The sequence below is a fragment of the Zootoca vivipara genome, chromosome 3 (genome assembly GCF_963506605.1).
Source record: "Zootoca vivipara chromosome 3, rZooViv1.1, whole genome shotgun sequence".
Lineage (NCBI taxonomy): Eukaryota > Metazoa > Chordata > Lepidosauria > Squamata > Lacertidae > Zootoca > Zootoca vivipara.
The window spans coordinates 2,859,303-2,869,303 of NC_083278.1; the positions used below are offsets into that span (position 1 = coordinate 2,859,303).

Consider the following 10,001-nt stretch of genomic DNA (forward strand, 5'->3'; position numbering starts at 1 on the left):
CGCAGCAATTGTGATGTTCAGGCTTTAAGTAAACGTTTGTAAGAATTCAGTGAAGATCTACACTGCTAAGCTTCACCATGCAATATAAATGCTGTTTATGTATGTGAATATTTGTGTGGCAGAATCCGGACAGGCAGCCAGCCCCTAGGTTCTATAGCACTTAAAAGTTTCAATCTGAACTTTATCATCTGAATGGCATGGGAGCCAACATTTACAGAAATAGTTAGCTCTGGGTCAAATGGTAGTGTTGCTTTGGGCTAGCGTACTACAAGATTATGCAGGAGGTAGCATGTACAGTTTAGAGCTAACAGCGGAATCTCCCAGCATGAAGAGAACGAGGGCCAATTCACACATAACTTCTCATCACTTGCATTCTCAGATGAATGTATGAAGTGTGCATATCCATTGCAAAGCAGCATATCCAAAGCAGTATGAAATGTCTGTCTGTGATAGATGTTCAAATGTGAAACAGTCATCGTGATTAACATACATGTGTCATGCACAAATTTTCTTTGTTATCTCTGTACCTTTATTTGTATTCTTTGTGATTTGTACCTATTATTATTATTATTTATATCTTTTTGGCTTTTGAAAACTAAAATTAAAAGAAAACGGTGTGGAGGTAGTGAGGAATGTGTGCAGACTGCTGTCAGCACAATACTCTTCAACAAGATAGTAGATGAGAGCACTAAGGAAGAGCAGCGAGAAAGAGACCTCATCCTGCCTAGGGTTTTATGCCATGGTCACTGTAGGGCACTGATGAAGTGATGGAGTTCAGTATTTCTCTCTCTGCCCCTTTGCAGACAGTTTACTATCTACCTGGGGGAGTTCCAGGAAGACGTTGAATACAAGCAGTTTACACTGAACTTCGAGCCATGTGCAATGGCTCAGCAGAACAACATACCGGTAAGCAGAACAACAGAATAAATTTATGCTGATGAATAATATCGGCTGATGAAGACTATCACCAAACAGTAGTATCATTCTGGGGGAGTTCCAGGCAGTTAACAGTAGAAACTCTGACAAATTCTCTCTTTGGTTCCCCCCCCCCTGCCCTGTCCCAACGTGGGTTAACCCAAGGAGGATGTCTTTCAAGGAATTTGGAAGCAAACTATGGGAGAAGCTGGCGGGGTTAAAAAAGGCCGAACCATATGAGATTCTGGTGTTCTTCTGCATCTTCTTATTCATTGGTAAGTATGAATCATGCTTGCAACTTTCTGGGCTCATCAGATGGGTCTATTTAGTCATTCAGGAGCTATGAATAATGTATTCTTTCTTTGAGCTTTTCTTTAATCTACATGTACAGTTTAGAGCTACTAGAGGGGCCTTAGTTTTCCTACCCATGTTCTGGAGCTCTTGTTGTTAGCAACTCTTGTGGCCTCTAGTAATTCCAGAGGACACAAGACAAATGTAAAAGCCACAACTGTCCCTTTCTGGTGAGTCTACTCATTGTATTAGCAGGTTGGATTGTTCTAACTCCTGGCTAGCAATTCCAGAAGATAATATGTTCTCTCTCTCTCTCTCTCTGTCTGCCTTTCAGTCACAGTACTTTCATTGGCAACCATAGCATGCACTGCTTGCTGTGCCCGCAGCAGAAATCACGCAAGGCGGATTCAAGTGATGCCCGCGGACAACAATGTCTGAAAACAACTGAAAGTGACTAAAGAGGGGAAAGGAGATCCATCCCAATGGAGCTAGGGAGGGAAGGAGGTGGCCTGAAGGAGGGAGAAGAGGAAAAAGAAGGGGAAGGCAACACGGGGTGGACGAGCTGAAAAACAAAGGCGGAGGAGAGGAAAAGGGGAGGAAACGGAAGGACAGACCAAGAAGGGAAAGAGCGGCTGAAGAGGAGAATAATGGCGGAGTAAAAAAACAAAACAAAAACTGAGACATCACTCAGCGTAGGCGATCCCGAGTAAGACAAAGAGGCGTCAGTTGGCACGTAAAGGAGCAGGAATGATCCTTTAGAAAAAGGCTATCGCCACCTAGTGGTCACAAAAGAATTTACTTAGGAAACAACAGGGGGAGATTGTAAGAAGTTCAGACGTGTTGGCTCTTCCTAGACCTATTACCTCTTTTCTTCTTTATTTGTTGTGCAGGGTTATAAAAACCTAGGATATCAATAGGAGAACACAGAAACATAAGTTCAGTATTTCTCTCTCTGCCCCTTTGCAGACAGTTTACTAACTACCTGGGGGAGTTCCAGGAAGACGTTGAATACAAGCAGTTTCCAGTTAACTTTGAGCCATGTCCAATGGCTCAGCAGAACAAACGACAACATAAACATGTTGAATAACATCAGCCGATGAAGACTATCATGAAGCAGTAGTATCGGTCCGGAGACACAGTCCTATTGAGGCTTTTGAGACGTCTTCCGCCGAATCTTCCACGGGGACTCGCCGAGCGGCGCCGAAAATGGCGCCTGTGCAGCCGCAGAAGCGATTCCAGCACTGTGAACATGCGCAGAAGCTATTTCCGGTGCCGAGGACATGGGCAGTGTGGCACTGGAAATAGCTTCTGCGCATGCCCGGAAGCGATTTCTGGCACTGCGGACATGCGCAGAAGCTACTTCCAATGCCACATTGCCCAGGTCCCGGACACCGGAAACGATAGTCCGTGGGAATTCTTCAGCCCACAGCCAGAAAACGTTGCTGACGCCTGTTCTATCTCCTGGCTAGGAATGTGTGCAGACTGCTGCCAGCACAATACTCTTCAACAAAAAAGTAGATGAGAGCACTAAGGAAGAGCAGCGAGAAAGAGACCTCATCCTGCCTAGGGTTTTATGCCATGGCCACTGTAGGGCACTGATGAAGTGATGAAGTTCAGTATTTCTCTCTCTGCCCCTTTGCAGACCGTTTACTATCTACCTGGGGGAGTTCTAGGAAGACGTTGAATACAAGCAGTTTACACTGAACTTCGAGCCATGTGCAATGGCTCAGCAGAACAAACAACATACCGGTAAGCAGAACAACAGAATAAATTTATGCTGATGAATAATATCGGCTGATGAAGACTATCACGAAACAGTAGTATCATTCCGGAGACATTGTCCTTTTGAGGCTTTTGAGACTCCTTCCGCTGAATCTTTTGAAAGACTATTGAGAGACTATACTTTTGTAACTTTAGAGATGTCTGCTGTTGAAACTTTTGAAAGACACTTGTGAGACTGTTCTCAGACATTTGTTTTGGCTTGATGGTCCTCACTACCACCCTGTTATATTGTACATATGAACTTTGATTGGCTTAATCCTACAATTTGAATATCATTATCCTATTATATCTTCTCTACTAACTATTAGCCTATGCGTTCTGTTTGTATTATTGTGATTGGTTTTTATTGCAACACAGGGGTTTGTTTTTGGTTCATTGTTGTGCCAAGAATACAAGAGCATGTGATGTTTGATCAAGTCATCCATTCAGGACAAATGGTGATGCAACATTGCAGTTGGCATATGAGTTCAGAGACTCTGAAGAAGAGCACCAGTAACAATTCTCCCCCACCCCTCACAGCCTCCATTAAGGAAGGAAAACTGACAACGAGCCATCTTCTTTGAAAGGATGAAAACAAAAGGATGCCGAGCCCCCACAACACTATGTCGTTTTGCTCGCCTGCCTTAAAATGAATATTTTCCTCATTTAAAAGATATATTACACATTTGGGTGTTTTCTTTCTCATTCAAAAAGCCTGCCTAGTTTCCATGTTACAAAGCAGTTCTTTAGTACGGTGAAAGGGGAAGCATATATTGTTTATGTGCTTATATATTGTTTATATGCATTCTCTTAAATATATATGATATGAAGAGTTTATATTTGTGGCATTAATACATTAATATTAAGGCAGTTGTGCTGGGAGAGCTTACAAAAAGAGGGACAAGGGTAAACCTCCACTTTTAGAGTATTACGTTAGAGTTATTTGTGGAAAGAACATAATAAAAAAGGTTAAATTCTTCAATCCATTCGTTGGTCTCTGTAGTTTAAAGTGTGCTTGTACACAGAGCTAATAAGATGCAGCCAGGGCTGGTTTATTTCAGGAAATGTGTGCAGCAGCTGGGCAAGCTAAAGCACAGCCAAGAATGAGCTGCCCAGCCACAGTTTGCAACTGAAAGGAAATCCATTTCCACAAAGACAGACCTTGTGGACATTTGGTTTACACTCCAAGGAACTTCAAAAGTTACATGTGTACAAGGTAAAAGGAATGGAACCAACCACGTGCAAAAGAGGGAGGATTATTGCCACAGTGCAATGAACTGCCTGGGTGTCATTCCTAAAAGATATAAATGTCATTTCTAGCCATTTAGGAGATGCCCTTATTCAAAAAATCAGATTAGCCCAAGTTGTCAAAACCATGACCATGCACCACCAGAAGCGAACAAAGAATTATGTGAAGGATCTGACAGGATTCTGAAAGTCTTACAGCATGGGTAGGCAAACTAAGGCCCGGGGCCCGGATGCGGCCCAATTGCCTTCTAAATCTGGTATCCTTTAGCTTGTTTGATTGCGCGTCCTCTGAGCTTTCTGTGACATCTGGCCTAGCACTTTTGGCCTTCATACCGCCTGTCCTTTCAGTTTCCAACACACACATGCACAACCTGCAAAACAATTTCCAGAAATTCAAGGAAGATCTAAGAAACACTGGAATACAATGGAAAGGCATGCCAATAAGATACTTGGGCATATTGTTACCAGAAAAATGCCCATTGCATAACACACACCCCTGCCTTTTGTGTTCGTTGCCTCTTATTCTGCTATTTGTGCAACCCTATATGTATTTACAACCTTCCGTGATGCACATACATAAGTGCATTGCTATGTTGCCTCAAAACACAACACTACACATGCTTCCCCCTATATTAAAAGTATAGCACAATTATACACCAAAATTAACTCCAGCTACTTTTTAGAGGAGGAAAGGGGAAAAGCCCTGGTTTTTTGTGGATCACCTCAACGTTGTGCAGCTTCTTTTGCAAAGGGGGAAAGCCCCGTTTTTTGACGATCAGCTCAAAGTTGTTGAGCTTCCTTTGCAAAGGGAAAAAGTCCTGTTTTTGTGGGGTTCAACTCACAGTTCTGCAGCTTCTTTAGGAAAGGAAAGGGAGTCATTTCTAATTTCCAGATAGATAATCTGGGGCCAGAAAGGGAGCCACCGATCGACCACACATTCGCTCCATAAGACGCAGAGACATTTCCCCTTACTTTTTAGGAGGAAAAAGTACGTCTTATGGAGTAAAAAATACAGTAGCTTTGCATTACAATGCAAACCAAACTGAATTATTCCCCCCACCCATCTCTACTCACTGTGCTCATAGTAGTGCCTCCCATAGGCTTCCTTGATGTCAGAAGGGGCCCGGCTCCATGCATTCTTGTAGCTCTCTACCATGTTTGACTGCATGGGTGTTTTGAAACAACCAGGTTCAATAATGCTGACTTGGACCCCGAAAGGACGCATCTCTCGCCTGAATTGAAGAGGAAAAATCAAGAAACACGTCTTCTTTCAGAACCAGAATAATCATGCAGGTCATGATTTGGGGTCCAAGGAATAGAACATCTTTCCCTAAAGAAAGAAGAAGGGAGAGGGAGAGAGAGAGAGATATGGTGAAATGCACCTTCCTGTGTTCTTCTGTCCTGCAGGCACCAGGGTATTGTCTATGACACGGTATCAGGTATATTCAGAGGCAGCCACCAGGAAGCTGGTGCTTACAACTCTTACTGGTACATTAAATAGTTTCCTCAAGAAAAACAGGTGTGCAAACACCTGCTGATTACTTTGTAAGTCTTTGGTGCAGTCCACATGTCCCAGCACCTGCTCTTTATTCATTGCAGTCCTCTGCTTGAAACTTAGCTGGAGAAGCAGACATCCCACTAAAGCAAGGGAAAAGAGGAAGCTACAGAACTATCAGTTTTACCTCAAGATGATAAAGAAGGCTTCCACGCTGTACTTGGATGCGGTATAGGGTACTGCAAAGCATGCCTGTCGTCCCATCATACTGGACATGTTGACCACCCTCCCTCTGGCTCTTCTCTTCTCACCAGGGGCAGCATGTGTAGCGTCATGTCAATCATCCCAAGAAAGTTGACACCGATCACATTTGCAAAGCCATCTTTGGTCAGCCATTCACTGGGAGCTGATGGGGCACCAGTGCCTGCATTGTTCACCAAGCCCCAGAGCCCTGTGTGAGAAGAAAAAATTATTCTTATTGTTCCAGGTTGCCACCTGCCTTAATAATTGGATATACACAATTCTTTGGAAATGTGGGTATAGAATCATAGAGTTGGAAGAGACCACAAGGGCCATCCAGTCCAACCACCTGCCAAGCAGGAAACACCATCAATGCATTCCTGACATATGGCTGTCAAGCCTCTGCTTAAATACCTCCAAAGAAGGAGACTCCACCACACTCCTTGGCAGCAAATTCCACTGCCGAACAGCTCTCACTGTCAGGAAGTTCTTCCTAATGTTTAGGTGGAATCTTCTTTCTTGTAGTTTGAATCCATTGCTCCGTGTCCGCTTCTCTGGAGCAGCAGAAAACAACCTTTCTCCCTCTTCTATATGACATCCTTTTATATATTTGAACATGGCTATCGTATCACCCCTTAACCTTCTCTTCTCCAGGCTAAACATACCCAGCTCCCTAAGCCGTTCCTCATAAGGTATTGTTTCCAGGCCTTTGACCATTTTGGTTGCCCTCCTCTGGACACGTTCCAGCTTTGAACTGTGGTGCCCAGAACTGGACACAGTATTCCAGGTGAGGTCTTACCAGAGCGGAATACGTCCCTTGATGTAGCCACCCCTCCCAATTTGGTGTCATCTGCAAACTTGATCAGGATGTATATCTGCATTCTTGTGAGCGCTCTCTCTCTCTCTCTGCATCTCTCTCACTCTATATGTGTTTTTTGCACTGTTTTTTTGTGAATTTTTTCCCATATTGTAGTCCGGGGAAAAATGTTTCCCACTCCCTCAGAAGAAGGAGGCTTTTCCTTCTGCGCCACAGATAACGGACACCATTTTCTCGACTCCTTTATCTTTTGCTAAGTCAAATTAAAACTTCCAGCAAGGGCTGCACAGGCAGATAGCTAATTACAATTGGAAATCCACCTGTATTCCGTTTAATGTTAGTTCTTTCTTGGTGAGGTTCAGCATAGAAGAGCACATGTAGATACACAGAAAGGAAAAATAACCGCTCACCTCACATTCATGAAAATACAACAACAGGAGTCCTTTTCAAAACCTTGACATCCAGCGACTGGTTCATTTACGAGATCTTTTTTATCTCCTTTCCAGAACACATCTTGTTGCGGAGGGCAGATAACGGACGATCTGCGGGTGGTGTAGCCTCCCCTCCCGGGAGGGGGGGGGGAAATCAGCAGGACTAATTACCCTCATATTAACCCTGAATTACTGGCAAGACTGAGGGCCCGATCTCTTGGGAGGCAGCCATATCTCATGGCTGGAAATCAGAAGCGAGTATTAATTGCTTCTTATAAGTTTTTTGAATAGTACTCGTTCATTTGACATATTGGAAGTCACTTTGGGCACATTTTGTGGGAAAGTGGAATAAAGATAAACAGATGATGATACAGATAATCCCTGGGCTGACCCAGAGCATGGAAACAACACAACAAAAAGCTACCTTTGTTCCCCACTTGTTCCTTCTCCCACTCCGTCGCTCATTTCGTGACTAAGGGTTTTTGTGGGGGGGGGCAAACTTTGTTGGGGGGGAGCTTTTGTTAGGGTGGCCTCAGATCTGTATTGGATTTCATTGATTTGGGGAGGGAACTGCCCCCCTGCGGCTATGCCCATGCTTAAGGTAGGCATTGATATGGCTCCAGAAACTAAAATATGAACCTGGATTAATCACAGCTCATATAATAAACTTTGTTGAACATTTATTTTTATTATATCTCCATCTAACTGTCATTACATTTTCACTGGCAAGGTTACAAATGTTCCAGTTATAACATTTGGAAGATATTTTAAAAAACTCACATTTCAGTGCCTGCAAATGATTCATGTTGATATTACTTCCCTCGCTGATGTAATAACAGTAGTCTGTCAAAAATTTTGATCAATTAAATTAACCTAATACTTATCTAAGTAAGCTACCTCTTAATGAAACACATTGCAGTTATTGCAGGCAAAGCACCTGGAATCCATAGGCAAATATACATAAATAATCCCAAATAAATTCCCTGAAATTCAGGGACTCCTTGCTTATTCCAAAGCACACAGTTTCAGTAAATGCAATGATTGCCCTTGTCCAAGTCAAGAAACAAGTCAAGAAAGCAAATAAGAGTTGTCTGCACATCCAAACTTCCAAAGACCTCTGAGCTGAAGCCAAAGTGCTTTACCCTGAAAGTTCCTCATACTGCTTAATTTAAACTGTTTATAAAGTATATATGAACAGTATACAATGGTACCTCGGTTTAAGTACACAATTGGTTCCAGACGTCTGTACTTAACCTGAAGCATACTTAACCTGAAGCGAACTTTCCCATTTAAAGTAATAGAAAGTGGATTAATCTGTTCCAGAAAGGTCCACGGAGTACTTAAACTGAAAATACTCAAACCAAGGCGTACTTAAACCGAGGTATGACTGTACAGGATATCATATCAATGTTAGTAGTCTCTACTAGTATCAACAAGATGTTAGCAATTTCACTCCGATGCTGCATTTTGTGATTGGTATAATTCACATACCTGTCTGAGAAGACTGTGGGAACGGAAGACAGCCTTATCTCTCTTCCGCTGTATTTACTTGGTAATGTACTTTTACTTTTACTTCGTTCTGTTCGTTTTCTCTCGGAGCTGAAGAGAAGGGTCGCCATTATGCTGTAGTCTGTACATAGTGTGTAAATAAATAGTAGATTAGACTACAATCTAGCTGTGTTATGCTAGATGATTCGTGTGCATAAATCAAGCTGGTTTATGTTGTTAAGTGCACTGGATGAGTGGGGAGATGCCTTTTCCAGCGTTGCAAAGGATGCTCAGAGTTCTGGGAGTTAGCAGGCACCCCTGGGTGTTTCCCAACGCATTGCAGTCTGCAACTATCCTACAAATGATTTAGTACAGGCATCCCCAAACTTCGGCCCTCCAGATGTTTTGGACTACAGTTCCCATCTTCCCCGACCACTGGTCCTGTTAGCTAGGGATCATGGGAGTTGTAGGCCAAAACATCTGGAAGGCCACAGTTTGGGGATGCCTGATTTAGTATAACAATATTAAGTTTGCATGCCTTAATGAGGAAAGTCCAAGAAAGTCCCAGTAAGAACCCTCATGTCCTTTGAGCTTCTTGCCATGCTCACAATAAGTCGCCAAAATATTTTATTTTGAAACTTGGCTGGCAAATTTATTAAACAAAATAAATATCTGTCTGTCTGGCTATCTATAAAATTATTCCTGGTAACACATTGTGCATCTGATAAAATGGACTGCTGATGCTGGTCCAGCAGTTTGTGGCACCTACTTGCCCTCTGTGGGGTTTGCAGGATACCACTTCCGTGGAAAGAAAGGGCAAGGGAGATAAATTGGGGACGGAAAGGATTGCCTGCAAACAGTGCCCTATGGCTTAAAGGGGGTGGAAGGTATTTGTGTAAGAAGAATTAAAGCAGTGGCGGATATCCTCTGGAAAGGGAACTACAGTTATAGGGTCACAGCTCATGCCAACTGGGGGGGAGGGAGAGGAAAGGGGTTCTGAGGAAGCATCGCAGGCCCTCCAAGTGTCCCTCTTTTCCAGAGACCTCCCTGATTTAGAGAAGCTGTCCCAGTTTCTGACTTGATCCGGGAAAGTCCCACTTTTCCTTAGGACGTCCCGATTTTCATTGGAGGCTATGGAGTTGTTTGACCTCCAAGCCACCTGAAGGCTTTAAATGTTTAAAGTTTCATGATGTTTTTCTATACTGTAGGTTGGAAGCTGCCCAGAGTGGCTGGGGCAGCCCAGGAAGATGTGTGGGGTATCAATCGTAACATTATCCTTATGGAATGGGAGAAGGAAGGGTATGGCTGGCCTAGG

The 10,001-nt window shown here is 43.3% G+C and overlaps 1 pseudogene; it reads right to left on the minus strand.

Annotated features, from left to right (window-relative positions):
• Nucleotides 1–934: 934 nt before the first annotated feature.
• Nucleotides 935–8,817, minus strand: LOC132591852 (short-chain dehydrogenase/reductase family 9C member 7-like; annotated as a pseudogene).
• Nucleotides 8,818–10,001: the final 1,184 nt, after the last annotated feature.